Below are 15297 nucleotides of genomic sequence, written 5' to 3' on the forward strand. Positions count from 1 at the left end.
GTTTGGTTGCTTTTATCACTCGTGGGAAGAAAATGTCCTGAACTTGAGGAGTTCTCCTCATCTTGAACTCTCCAAAACAACAATGTGCAGTAACGCTGAGCTGCCTTCAAGCCAACAACATGGGCACAGTGTAACCAGAGCCGCAGGCTCCTCCCAGTATATGCAACACTGCCAGTGACAAGTGATGCGGAACTAAATAATCTATAACCAAAAATCTATCACATGACAGGATAAAGGCACATTGAAAGAGTTACTCTTGCAAGACAGGTTTTGAGAAGGTTCACCAAAATAATATAATGTGAAACAATTTCTTTTTTTTAATTGGTTATCTACTCAGCTACACCAGCACCTGGTTCTACAGGCTGAATTAACTCCAGGACGTTGGCCAGTCGTGTCAGTTGAAACCTTATTTGTCCAAATAGCAAAAAAATAAGTCTGATTGTTAATGAAAGGTGTCATCATGGCTTTGAAACTGTGGTTGGGGACAAGCCAACATGAGCACATTCATGGAAGAATAGCAATAAAAACAGGAAGTGTTAGTTAGCAAGCACTCACCAGGCTTTCACTATCATATTTGAGTCTAGTGGAACAAAATGGCTGCTGCTGACTGTGCTGCCTGGTGGTGGATCACTCTTTACCATCCTCACAGGCCTTGATGGAACCAAAAAGGCGAGTTCCTGGAGAAGATCTTCAAGGGCGTCGATGTTAAAGCGGTGCCCCAGCTGGCACCAGGCGCTGACCCAGGTCCTGCATGTGAGATACTGTCAGTTCTGTTCTGCCCTGCTCACAACCACAGGCTGGTGTTGAGGCCTGCAGCAACCAGGACCACAGTCACCAAGTGTATAAAGGCTGGTCATTGTGGCAGTGGGAGGAGTCAAAATGAAGACCGATCAATGTGAGCAGGACGTTACTGCAAAAGTAAGAAGAACTTGACCATGTTTCCTACAGTACCCAGGAGGCTTGGTAGTTGTTGAAGGAAGCTCCAAAAGCAAAGAGCAGACAGCAGGATATAAAAAGAAAAGATCCAGACACTAAAACTACCAGTAGAAACAAGATGAAATACTCAAAGCTTTGGAAAGATACTACAAGGTTGTATATACATTATTATATACACTACTATTCTCATTGACTCCTAAAGAGGGAAAGGAAGAATTAGAATGTAGATCATATGAGCTGATTTCAGTGTTAAGTCCATCCCTCCATCCACTTTCTATTCTTATCCTTTAAGGGTCACGGGGGGGGGGGGGGGGGGCGATCCCAGGTGACATTGGGCAAGAGGCAGGGTTCACCCTGGACAGGTCACCAGTCCATCAGGAGAAATTAGGTGGCCGAAACTAAATCATTAGTCAGATCAAATTCAGATTAAAGCAAGAGTCTCCAGATCAAAGTCAGAATTCCTGATAATGTCATCAGGGTTTTGACAGTAACTAGAATTCTGTCTTTGATCTCAGGAGGACATGACAGAAACACAATTGAGAAAAGTATATAAGACCACGGCGGCATGATGATGCAGTGGTTAGCACTGTTGCCTCACAGCAAGAAGGTTCTGGGTTTGAGTCCAGGCTCGGGTGCAGAATCTTTCTGTGTAGAGTCTGCATTTTCTCCCCGTGCATTCTCTCCAGGTACTCCGGCTTCTTCCCACCGTCCAAAGACATGTAATTTGGGAAGAGGCTGATTGCGTGTAGGTATGAATGGTTTTTCATCTCTGTATTGTTGGCCCTGTGATGGACTGGCAACCTGTCCAGGGTGAACCCTGCCTCTCACCTGTAGATGCTGGGATAGGCTCCAGCCCCCCTGCAACCATTAATGTAGGTGTTATTTGTGGTCTTTTGTAAATTGCATGCCACATGAAATAATTATTGGTCACTTTTCTAGCAACTGTCTCACAGTGGAAAGACAGGAACACTTCTACTTTTGCTGATGACAGTTTGTTCAACACTAAATTTCATCCAGTACCATGTTGTCAAACACTGGAACATCCACAGCGCCTGAACAGGGAATTGAACCCTGGACCCTCAGATTAAAAGTCTGATGCTCTACCGTCTGAGCTACTCAGGCTCTTTCTACAGCATTTAGACAGGAAAAGAAACACCTGTGAAGGTCAAACTGCTGCTTTCTTGACTTGTTCAATCCTCCATGTTAAAGTCCACCAGGCTTTTGATTGGCTCTGATTCTCTGTGGCAAAATCCAACAAGAGGCTCCAAAAATGTCTTGAATGTCATCAGAATGCACAGGACAAGATGTTCGTTTCCTTCATGTCTGCAGTTCCTCCACTGGAAAGTAAAGTCAATGCTGTTCCTCTGCTGAAACCTGGGATCGGACCAGGGACCTTTAGATCTTCAGTCTAACGCTCTCCCAACTGAGCTATTTCAGCTCTGAGTGAGGGCCCTGCTTCTCTCATTTTATAATCTCTTCCACTCTCACTCGAACTTAGAGAGGATTTGAGCTTCTGAAGTCACGACACATTGAACAGTTCTACAGGACGAAACTGAATGAACTGAAGAAGCTTCTTGGAACTCTAAACTTCTTAACTCGCTTTCTCCAAAAACTGTGCCTGGACGAAGGCCGTTTCCAGCTGTCCTTCAAGCTGACGAGGGCCAAGTTTGATGACCTGTTTGGAGGATATCAAGGATGGACACCAACTACAGGCCCCAGGTTCGTTGACATGACTTCACTGACACCAGGGGAATGTCAACGCTGACAGGTTCTCTGGACTCATTGTCATGAGAATTTGTCACATCAGTTGAATATCTTCACATACGTGAATTCATTGAAGGAGTGTGGTTCTAGACCTGCTTTACCTGTCAAGTGTCTTGAGATAACTTTTGTTGTGATTTGGCACAATATAAATAACATTGACTCGACAATAAATCAACTCTTTCCCCCCAACCGTTTAAAGCAAACAGCCGTTCCCACAGATCCTGGATCTGCGCAACGTTCCTGCTTTTTAAAAGGAAAATTGTCATCATTGCTTTTGCAGGATGTGCTTGCTGATGGAGAATTGTAGGCTATAAACTCATTGAACTCACTCCAAGTCATTAGTTTTGAGCAAACTCATGACTCCTGATGTTTAACACAATTATTTGTTAAACACAGAGATCCAGGTGTAGTCCCTCTATGTTCATCCACTAAACTAGAATAAAGTTCTCCTCTTTCCATGGTGGAACAAAGAAGGGGGAGGGTCAATAAGAATATGATCTTTGGACGTTACAGCATCTAAAGACTCAAATGTATATTTAAGGATACATATTTGAGAGGGAGGAAACAGTGATGGGAGGCTGGAGGCTTTAAGGGCTTGATTTTTAGCGGCCAGTGAAGCCACCTTTTGCTGGCTGAGTCCCAGAGACTCATGGAGGCTCTTTGTGGAGGATTTCCACGAGAGAGTCCAGCATGGAAACTTGTTAGTTTCCCTTTCAATTGAGTCCAGGATGTCCCCGAGGTCCTTATTGGGTGATCAGGGTGCGCTGGACGGTCGGCTTCTTTTGGGAAGTGGGGTGGCCGCGTTACCGGTCTTACCCATGACGGGTCAGTGGTAGCACTCGTCTACGTTCTCCCGCAGACTTTCTGCGGTTCCATCTTCCAGATTTTATTGATGAGGATTGTTGGTGGATGAGAGAATTGAAAATTTCTGACTGCAGTTTGGATGATTGAAACTGTGTAGATTGGCGTTAAGAAGTTAGCTGGTTTGGATAAATTCAGGTATGAGCCACCACACTGAATCAGGCACAGGTATGACGTTCACCCTGACATAGAACATCAACAGCTTAACATTGTTGGCAGGACTCCAACCTGAGCAGGGAGACCCTAATGGATTTCTAGTCCATCGCCTTCACCACTCAGCCACAACCACATTGACACACATTTGTAGAGGATGGATATTCACAAAATTATCTTAATTTCTGTCACAAGCCCATTTGTGTGAGGTCCTATTTTCTCTTTTTCAGCATTCCTTTGTTTCCAGGTCTCTAATAAGTGCAGAATTACAAAGACAAGCAAGCTTGATCCATCCTGGGCAGGTGATAGGAGCCATTGACAACTGGCCAGAGACCCTGGCACAGACGTTGGGGTGGTGATAGAGAGCATTTATACAATTATATTCTATATTTATAGAATTCTAATATCCTACAATTTCATTGAGCAAATGCTTTTGTCCAAAGCCATGTACGTTTCTCACATGTATAGAATATATATGTTACTCTTTTATCTACGTATTAACCACAAAATGCAGTCAAATGCCAGTAAATTCTGAGTATTTATTCATTATTTATTGTTATTTATTATTTTTGAATCCATTTTCATTGTCACTCTTCTGTTCATTTTCAGTTTGATTCATAAAAATGAACAAACTTTGACGTGTTTTCTTCTCTTGTGTGTCAACAATTTTTGATTTGGAATCTCCTGACAAACAGACCACATGACCAAGATGAAGTGTTTTTGGTGAGTTTGGCTCCTGAGCTCAAGACAGTTGTGACTCATAAAGGACAGCTTCAAATGCAGCTGTGAAGCCTCATTGTCAGCTGGGAGGAACGACAGGTGTCTCCCTCTAGTGGCTCCTCACAGCAACAGAGCCTCATTTCATTCACATGCATCCACCACCTCACTACCAAAGGCCAGTTGGGCCTCCACAGACAGGTGAGTTTCAAGTGTTGGACAAAGGTCTTTAAGATGTTCTTATTAATTCTATAACATCTGAGATTAAAATCTATGGAATTACAACTAACAAGTAGTCAAACACCTGATCAGATGCTCCTTCATGAGGCTAAGAAGAATCAATCAAAACTGGGATGTAGAAAATTAATTGAGAAGAGAAACCTACTGATTGGATGACATGGACCCACCTGATCCATGTCAGCCTTGTTGGAGCAGAAAGAGGTGGATCAGAGGAATCAGTGGATCAAGACTCAGGTGTCAGATGAAGAATCTCTTTATTCACAATGGAGTCAGAGAAATCTTCCAACGTGAGAGAACCTGACAGACCATTTTATACCAAAGACAGGCTGTGTGTGTGTGGGGGGGTGGGGGGGGGGGGAGACGGGACAATGGCTTAAGGGAGCTCCAGGTAACTGGTTTGAACTGGTCCCTCATCTCTGTGAGTAGAAACCATCTGAGGTGGAGGGTGAAGATCTGCTTTGACCTCCTGATCTCCCAGTAAAGCCAGCATAGATGTTGAGCTTGGAGGAGTTGATGGCCTCCTTCATCTTCTTGTTGGAGATGTTTGCTAAACTCAGCACCACCACAGATCAGAGGAAAGTCCACTTGTCAGCTGGACACTGGAGTTTCTAGTGACCTGCAGGATCTTAGTTGTGGTGGCAGCAGGCCTGTTCCAAGAGCTTTGCTCACATTCATGATCAGGCTTCAGAATGGTTCTGGACCACTGAGTGACAGAAGCTGATCCTGGGGCAGCAGAAGACAAATATAGAGAAGAAAAGACAAAAGACAGAGAGAAATGAGGGAGAGAATGACAAAAAGATGGGAACAAGATGAGGGTGAAAGACAAGCAGAGAGAAAGACAGAGGGACAGGGGGATGGAAGACAGACAGACAACCAACAACAGCAACAGCAACAGCAGCAATAATAGTATTGATATTGTCCTGTTATTGATGTTTTCATGTGAAAGTGGCATATTTAAGATAAAAGACACTCTTAGAACAGAAAGATCCAGAAAACCCACCAACAAGAGGTGTGTCTGGTACAGATGTGGAATTATTGGCTCTCACAATGTTGAGGCAACTGGGCAGAAGACAAACAAAAGAGGCTTGTGTGATTCAGACATTCATCAAAAATGGTCCTGTAGAACTGTTCAATGTGTCATGACTTCAGAAGCTCAAATCCTCTCTAAGTTCTAGTGAGAGTGGAAGAGATTATAAAATGAGAGAAGCAGGGCCCTCCCTCAGAGCTGAAACAGCTCAGTTGGGAGAGCGTTAGACTGAAGATCTAAAGGTCCCTGGTCCGATCCCAGGTTTCAGCAGAGGAACAGTTGACTTTACTTTACAGTGGAGGAACTGCAGACATGAAGGAAACTACCATCTTGTCCTGTGCATTCTTATGACATTCAAGACATTTTTGGAGCCTCTTGTTGGATTTTGCCACAGAGAATCAGAGCCAATCAAAAGCCTGGTGGACTTTAACATGGAGGATTGAACAAGTCAAGAAAGCAGCAGTTTGACCTTCACAGGTGTTTCTTTTCCTGTCTAAATGTTGTAGAAAGAGCCTGAGTAGCTCAGACGGTAGAGCATCAGACTTTTAATCTGAGGGTCCAGGGTTCAATTCCCTGTTCAGGTGCTGTGGATGTTCCAGTGTTTGACAACATGGTACTGGATGAAGTTCAGTGTTCAACAAACTGTCATCATTAAAAGTAGAAGTGTTCCTGTCTTGCCACTGTGAGACTGTTGCTAGAAAAGTGACCAATAAGCATTTCATGTGGCATGAAATTAACAAAAGACCACAAATAACACTGGTCAAGTTAATTTTATTTGTATTGCGCCAAATCACAACAAAAGTTATCTCATGACTCTTTACAAGTAGAGCAGGTCCAGTACCAAACTCCTTCAATGAATCTACACCAACAATTCTCCATCAGCAAGCACATCCTGCAACAGTGGTGACAAAAACCTTCCTTTAAACAGGCAGGAAAATCAAGCATCAAGGTGATACCTTCCAGGGGACCGATCTCATGAGATAAACTTGTAAAGTGTCATGAGATAACTTCTGTTGTGATTTGGCACTTTTTAAATAAAATTGACTTGACTTGACTTGGAAGTTAGAATTAAATGTTAAGTAGAAAAATCTTCCCTCTTCAATCCTGTCACTCAGTGTTGTAAACTGTTTCAAACAAATTCTACTGTTAAACAGTTCAAGAGTTTCTAATGAAGCTGAATGTGCTCTCTTATACTTTCCTCAATTGTGTTTCTTTCATGTCCACCTGAGATCAAAGACAGAATTCTAGGTACTGTCAAAGCCCTGATGACATCATCAGGAATTCTGACTTTGATCTGGAGACTCTTGCTTTAACCTGAATTTGATCTGACTAATGTTTTAGTTTAGGTTGCATGATACTGACCACCTAATTTCTCCTGATGGACTGGTGACCTGTCCAGGGTGAACCCTGCCTCTTGCCCAATGTCACCTGGGACCCCCCCCCCCCCCCCCCCTCGTGACCCTTAAAGGATAAGAATAGAAAGTGGATGGAGGGATGGACTTAACACTGAAATCAGCTGATATGATCCACATTCTAATTCTTCCTTTCCCTCTTTAGGAGTCATGGAGAATAGTAGTGTATATAATAATGTATATACAACCTTGTAGTATCTTTCCAAAGCGTTTAGTATTTCTTCTTGTTTCTACTTGTAGTTTTAGTGTCTGGATCTTTTCTTTTTATATCCTGCTGTCTGCTCTTTGCTTTTGGAGCTTCCTTCAACAACTACCAAGCCTCCTGGGTACTGTAGGAAACATGGTCAAGTTCTTCTTACTTTTGCAGTCACGTCCTGCTCACATTGGTCTGTCTTCATTTTGACTCCTCCCACTGCCACAATGACCAGCCTTTATACACTTGGTGACTGGGGCCCTGGTTGCTGCAGGCCTCAACACCAGCCTGTGGTTGTGAGCAGGGCAGAACAGAACTGACAGTATCTCACATGCAGGACCTGGGTCAGTGCCTGGTGCCAGCTGGGGCACCGCTTTAACCTGGACCCCCTGGAAGATCTTCTCCAGGAACTCGCCTTTTTCAGTCGAAACAGCATGAAACTTCAAGTAAAGAATTAAAATTATTTCATTAACAATGAGGTCTCTGTAATAAAACAAAAGGGACAACTGACCACATCACCATTTCTACCTCTTTTTGACAGACTCACATTTCAAAACAATCAGGTTTATTTTGCTCCTTTCTTTCAGCAGAGAATGGTTTTGTTCCATCAACCTCTGGGTTCTGGGCCCAGCACGCTTCCTCTGCTCCACTCTGCTCTACCATTCATTGAACAGGCCTTGATTGAGGAGAGCAGGATTGTGACAAGAACAGGAATGTGAGTGTTGAAGGTTTCACAATTTTCTCTGAAGCAGGCCTCAGCAGGTAAAGATTCATCTCTTATTTCAGAGGAGGATTTGAAGAATTCATTGTTGCTGAACTGTTTATGCTTCAATTTCTGGACGTTCACTGGTGGAATGTTTGTGGGTCAGAGGTGAAAAGAGTACAAGTGCACCTGTTGTGTGTGATGGGGCACCAACATGCAAGAAGTTGTGTCTCCTCAGAGACTGGAGTCTTCATCCAGCACCTTAAACCGCTTGGCCACACCACCTCACTGTGCTATTCAGGGAGTTGGTCTGCTAAAGGCATGTTGAAGAGGAAGTAACATAATGATATAAAACTTATTCTGAAGGGGGACCCCTTTCCCTCCCACTGTCACAGGAAGTGACGACAGCGCTGCCAGAAGCAGCCAGGAAAGAAATGGTAAAAGGACTCAATTTGTACAGCTCCTTTCTACCTCAGCACGCCACGCTAGCAAACCCCCTTTTGTTTGGTTTGGTTGTTGTTTAGTGACTGTGGATGAACACACAGGAGAAGTTGTGCATGAATTTGTGTTCCCTGTTCACTTGAATATATGCAGGAGTATGAGGTGGAAATAATACTGTTTATTTTTGTTCTTATTTCAGAACTGTTGACACAACGGTGTCAGATTAAAGCACTTCACCTTCCAGATGCTGGTCTCCTTCTGGTGTCCTGACTGACACCCATCTTGTGTTCTGGATCCACCTGAACGAAGCAGCTCCAGATCCCTGAACTCCCTCACAGGGATAGAAAATGGATGGCTGGATGGAAGTCCCCCAACTGTGGCTGTTCTGAAACTCTTCTCCTCAATCACTCCTGAGTTGACACTCTGAGATGGGAAACTCTGAGTATCTGGTTCCAGAACAGCTGATCTGAGTTGCTTCAATCAACTGTGAGTACGTTCATCTTGAGTTGCACACGTGCACAACCACGACAAAATGCCATCGTCAATGGAGCCCCGACACCACGAGTCACCATGACAACCACAAACAAAATAACAAGTTATCTCACACGAATTCATTGAAACAAGACCTTCCTATATTTATGGATCCATCACAAATATGAGCCTTCCCAGTCTGTCAGGTGGTAGAATTCAGTCAGCACCAATAACAGGAGAGTCAGAGTTTAGAAACCAAAGACAGACATTAAAGTCTCTCTGATAAAACAAAAATATAGTGTAATATACTGGAAAAGAATATTGCAATATATTAAATATGATATTTCCATGGAGGGGCAGTTTTACATTTTTATTCTTGGATGCATTATATTTTAGAATCAGAAAGGCAGTTACAATGACATCATCAAGACAAAACCTGGTGCTGACAAAGGTGAGGTGAACAATTTTAACAATCAATCCCAAATTTAGGCCTGAAGTTAGAAAATAATATTAGCTAGCTAGCTAACGTTAGCTAGTTAATGTTAGCAAGCTGTCAATATTTAGCACCATCAAATAGTTCAAACAAGGTCACCAGCTGTTAGAATGATGGTCACATGATTTCACCTTCCTCCTGTGTGACCTGTTTGGAGGTTTTAAATGCATCAAAGAAGCACATCAATTTGTTTTTTGCATCAAGGCTTTCTGACTTTGGCAGGAACCTCTAGTTCAACAAAATAAAACAAACAAATGTTTTTCACTGAATGATAAAATAGTGAGGGTCTGTCTGGACCCAGTGATCAAAATAAGATGATAAAGCAACAATTAGAGCCAAACCTGACGTCAGAAGTGCACTGTCAGCAACCCACTGACAGCAGCTCCTCTCCCAGTCATGGGAGCTTCAGGGGATTCTCATTTGGCCTCGTTTTCCCATCGACCTGCACAACAACAAAACAAACAAAGACGGCCATGTCCAGTGTGGTCCTGGATATGACGACTGGACTGCAGGGTCCCAGTATCACTGTGACAATTCTTTTACCAGCTATGACCTTGGACAAGAGCTTCTCAGGAGGAAACTTATCATGGTGGCACAGTGAAGAAAACTAGACCTGAGCTGCCTGCTGAAATCTTGCAGGTGAAGGACAGAGCTCCACCTCTTTGACAGACACCACCACTGTTGGCTCATGTTGTCAAAAAATGAAGTGTGTCAGTTTTTGACACACACACATCTAAACACACACACACGCATGTTCTTACACACAGAGACTTTTCCTCTATTTTTGTTTTTTACTGGCTTTGAACCAGTAGCTGGTTTCTGTTGGTTTGATTTGCTTGACTGGTTGTTGTTTGTTTGACCTTGCAAATCCATATTTTGGGTTCTGGCTTGTTCTGCTTTTCATTTTGTGTTTGTATTAAAGTTCTGTTGCTGAAAAAGAGACTTTTTTGCCTTTTTCTTGAAGTAAATATATGAGGGTGGAAACTGACCCATAACACCATGGATGTTACAATAGTTAATAATATTAAAATGAATAATAAATAAAACCAATCCATGTCAGAGATGTGTTCTAACACCCCTCAGTAATGGTCAGGAAACACAACAACCTTTTGTTTATTTCTATGATTTTCTTGAGGTTCATTTGATCATTTTTTTAACTGAAATCGAGGGTTTACTGACTAAAAAAAGGTCCAGAGGCCCACAACAAAATATTCAAATCAATATTTCCATGATAAGGAAGCCTAACAAGGAAACCAAGAGATGGGAAACAACTTGGATGATAGAAAATTGTTTTTAGTTTATTTGACAGCTGATTGAAGACGCTGGTCGAAACTGACCTGTTAACATAAGAGATGGGAACAGAAAGCTAACACAAGAGGAAGGTTGAAGCTATGAAAAAGGAGTTTGATAAAAATCTTGAACTGACAGTAGAAATATCCTTTTGTGTGTTTACCTTTGTTGACAGAAGTCACTTTGCTTGGCAGCAGTGTTAATTTTGAAACGAAAATTTTTCATTGACTACACTTTATTTAACTTAAATACTATACTATACTAATAAGTACTGACAACGAAAATTAAAACAAAATCGCTGTTCACTATAAGCTGACGAGTAAAAACGTGATGAAAAGGATGACGGCGGCCGGTCGGACTCTCAGGGTTACAACCATCCTTAATGCCTTGATTTCTTTTCTTTTGAACCAATTAATCATCTCAAAACTAATTTGACCTCTCAGTCCGACTTTTTGATTGGCGGGCCCCGACCCCACACCCGCCCCGCCCTCCGCGGTGTGTCAGTGCACGTTGCAGAGACGCTGTGCAGACGAGCAGCAGACCTTCACCTGTGGCGGCAGCGTGGAAAGTTGGAAGAAAAAGACGAGCGGATTTATGGACGCATTTCTGTTATCATCCTGCTGAACAGAAGACGGAGTGTGTTGTTCCTGACAAGGATGGGGAGCGTTGTGGATCTTAGATTAGTGGAAAAAACACGACCAGTTTGAAAAGACACCTGAAGGCCCGCCATCCCGCAGCTGGAGCTTTACTCTTGTGGCTTGTCAGTCAAATACAGAAAATAAACAAGAACTTGCACTTTTTCTAACAGGCTTCTGACGTTTCATTATTATGATCATGATCCTTATTGACAAGACCAATGTGCTTCAATCTCAGTTTAAATGACAGTTTCATGTTTGCTTTGTATGGAGTTTTATAGAACATCACATATCCCTTTGCAACATCTCAGGAAAATAAAACATTGCTTCAGACTAAAATGAGACTAAAACTTAAGACAAAAGACTAAATTTTAACTAAAACTGTTCTAAACTAAAAGGCTAAGATGGGAATTTAACTGAATCCAGTCTTTGATGACTGACGATAACTAAACAAAAGTAAAAATTCATGTCAAAAAGAATCTCTGCTAGCTTGACAAATAAGTGCACAAACTGGGTTCAAGCTGGACTTTGGACACTGGTATCTGCAACAACTCCATCAATTCCTAATCTAGCATCTCTGCTGTGCTCAAACTATTTTACAGAACATTTGACAGACCTGTGGAGCAGTGAGGACAAACATGAGTTGATCCACATGATCCACTGAAGCGCCATTTTCCCCTGCCACTGAGGTCACCAACATGAGCTGGAGTTGAGACTCTTGAACTGAACCTGGTATCACAGCGACACCTACTGCTGCAAAATGGAACAACAACATTGAACCCAAGTACAGGATTGGAGGGAGACTGATGGTCGCTGTTAGGGTTTTTGAAGAAAAAGGAGGGCGTTGGTTCAAGCTGGATTCTCAGAGACTATTTCCCCAACCTCTACATTGGCATCTACACTGTCATCCAGTCATGTGACTGAAGTCATCCAGTCATGTGACTGAAGTCATCCAGTCATGTGACTGAAGTCATCCATTCATGTCAGTGATGTCACTTGGCAGGACTGTCATTGCCGTCACATTCTAGAAAAGAATCCAGACTCCACATGTGGCTCCCATGATAACTGATGGACCTCTGGTTGGAGGCTGGACGATGATGTTTGGACTTGAAGGAAAACTCCTTGTCCAAATTCCATTGTGTTCAAATTTAAAGACCCACAATAAGAAGTAGCTGAATCTGACAGGTGAAGGTTTGGAACTACAAGATGGTTGATGTTTTCTTGACTTGATGCTCTGACTGTCAGGGTGGATGACAGCTTCTTTCTGCTGCTGCATCTGAGTGGCTATGATTGGAGGTTTTACCTCCCAAGGTTGTCTGGTTCCAGAGGAAATTTGAAAATTCCAGTCCCCAACCTTGGCTGTTCTGAAACTCTTCTCCTGAATCACTCCTGAGCTGCAGCAAGAAAAAATACCAGTGCCCAACCAGATCAACTTAATGGCTGCTAACAGCCTCAGACACTTGATTTCCATCAATCTGGATCCAAGAAGGCCCTCACCTGTGGTTCTCCTGCAGGAGGGTCCAGGTTCTGCCATTGTGGCTCCTTGTGCCACTGCCAGAGAGCCTCAGCTGCACACTGCAACATTTCAAGAGGAGATTTACATTCCTTCAAATGTCCTGACATCTTATTCCAATGGTTCTGTTCCATATTCATATTTTAAAATCAATCACACAATGAAAGCTGCCACAGCTGGTTTAAGAGAGAGAACACGCTCAGAGATTTGAAACCAGTAAAATATGCTTTTCTGTGTGCAAACTAGTGAGGGGCATGGAAGGATATTTTACCACCAATACAGAACCCAAACTTTAGTCATGTGATGAGATGGTGACTCTGATTATGAAGTTAATGGACAAAATGTGAATTGAAAGAAAATGCATTTCTTCAGTAGACTTTGATCCAACATTTGTAGTTAGATTTTGGTGGCTGCTCCATGTTGGAGGAAACCAGGCCGATGTTGGAACGTCACAGGGAAACTCATTTGCCTCCTCTGCTGCCAGTTCAACCCACTTTGGCAGATGACCACTCACTCCCATCAGTGGAGAGCAGCTTCAACTTGGTTTGGAAGTTTCCATTGTGGGTGCATAGGAATGTGGAGAAAACATCCTTTGTCAGAAGTGGGATTTGAACCCACGCCTCCAGGAGAGACTGCGACCTGAACGCAGCGCCTCAGACCGCTCGGCCATCCGGACAGAAACTTATACTTGCAGACTGCAATATGAAATTAATTAATTCATTGACAAAGTAGAATTTTTCCACTGGAGCTACTGGCTCCTGAGTTGTTGCATTTATTGTTAACATTAAACACACAGTCTGTGTTCATGGCAGTAAGAAATGAATTTCATTTTTCTAAAGGACAAGAAATGAACCAGAACATTAGAACCACATAATATCTCTTTATCAGTTTGTTCCATGGGACACATTCCAGACAGGAAGGTCCCCCTGAGACTTGAACTCTGATCACTGATTCAGAGTGCTCACCATTTCACCAAACACAAGGAGGAGTTTCCTCAAAATACAACTTGACATCACCTGCAATCCAAACTGTTGCTATTTGGAGGTTCATCTTGCTCTTGTTCCAGACTACATTGCCAAAAGGAACATGAACCACAAGGAAATCATGGAACTCCAGATTTATTCAGGACTTTCTAACGACATCGTATGACCTGTGAGCAAAGACTGGCCAGGCCTTCCTTAATTTATCAGTTAATTACTGCTTCAACAAACATGCCACATAATTAAGTTACCTGAATTTCTCTCATTGAAAAACCCACCAGCCTGATTTCTTGACATGACATGAAAAATTCTTCAAAACCACACAGTTGGGGTCGATAGATACAAGGTTAACCAGGAGGAATCCTGCTCCTGAACCATGGATGGAACAAAATCCACTGGAAAACTCAGCAATTCCTGAGTGCCACATCCATCCAGGAGCTTGGGTCTCCACTTGACTGTGATGATCCATGAGATCCAAGGAGGACAGAGGAAAGAAGGATCCTGTTGGAGATCTCCTACCTTCTTCCTACAAGTCAGAGGTTCATAACCTCACTTGTTGGTGGTGCCCTCAACCTGCTGAGAGCATCACTTAGTTAACTACAGAGAAACATAGCAGCTCTTCTGAAGGCTGCAGGAAACCTGCTGGAACTGAGACTTGGACTCAGGTCACTGGATTCAAAGTCCAGGGTGCTAACAGGTCCACCATGGCATCTGGGCTTTACTTACCGTGTAAAAAGGACCACAGTGGTCGTCTGGTTTTAATTTTCACAAACAAATACGGTTTAAAACTTGTAGACAGTGACACAGGGCTCTTATTTGAAGGGCCATGGGATGTGAAATATCCCAAACCTCTGAGATCAGAGCGATCACTTTGATCTCAGGGCCCTGACCTTGGGGGTTCTTCCTTTGGTCTTCAAATACTTGTGGTTTTTATTGGCATAACTTTCAACTTGCATGCAAAAAGACAATCACAGTCAACTTAAACCCAGCAGACAGTGTTTATTTCTAATGAATCAGACAATCGCACAAATGAGAATTAAAGGGAAAAAATGGTTGAAAAAAATCATTCTCCACTCTGAAGCTTTTTAAAATTCATTTGAAGGTTTAAAGGTGGTGGTGAGGAGGACACCCTGATCCTCCCTGTCGTCACTGCCAGGATTCTTTCTTCTGGTGCTGTGGTTCTTCTGATGAAGGGCGGCATGATGTTTGCTGTCTCAGGCTCCACCAAATGTCCTCTTCAGGACGCATCAATGTGTCCTCTTCAGTGCTCCATCTTCCCTGCATCGGAGACACAAGGGTTTCTCCTGGTGCCGACCCTATCATCCTTCTACCGAATGGTGCGGCGATGGATCCTCAGAGGACGCTGGGATCCTTCTTCTCATCAGTGCCACAGTTTTTCATGGAGGGAACAACAGGAGCTTTTTAGTCATGTTTTGCTCGGTGTTTCCTGCTCAGAGCATCAGGATCT

At 43.0% G+C, this 15297-nt stretch overlaps 3 non-coding genes across 3 annotated transcripts; 1 reads left to right on the forward strand and 2 right to left on the reverse strand.

Moving 5' to 3' along the window:
- Positions 1-1985: 1985 nt before the first annotated feature.
- trnak-uuu (transfer RNA lysine (anticodon UUU)) lies at positions 1986-2058 on the reverse strand. Its single transcript has one exon. It is a non-coding gene; the product is annotated as a tRNA-Lys (tRNA).
- A 243-nt stretch (positions 2059-2301) lies between these two features.
- trnaf-gaa (transfer RNA phenylalanine (anticodon GAA)) lies at positions 2302-2374 on the reverse strand. The gene has a single exon. It is a non-coding gene; the product is annotated as a tRNA-Phe (tRNA).
- Positions 2375-6209: 3835 nt separating this feature from the next.
- On the forward strand, positions 6210-6282 carry trnak-uuu (transfer RNA lysine (anticodon UUU)). The gene has a single exon. It is a non-coding gene; the product is annotated as a tRNA-Lys (tRNA).
- The last annotated feature ends 9015 nt before the right edge of the window (positions 6283-15297 follow it).

This window comes from Aulostomus chinensis, chromosome 4, assembly GCF_037954235.1.
Source record: "Aulostomus chinensis isolate RoL2024-O1b breed Wild chromosome 4, RoL_Achi_v1.0, whole genome shotgun sequence".
Classification (NCBI taxonomy): Eukaryota; Metazoa; Chordata; class Actinopteri; order Syngnathiformes; family Aulostomidae; genus Aulostomus; species Aulostomus chinensis.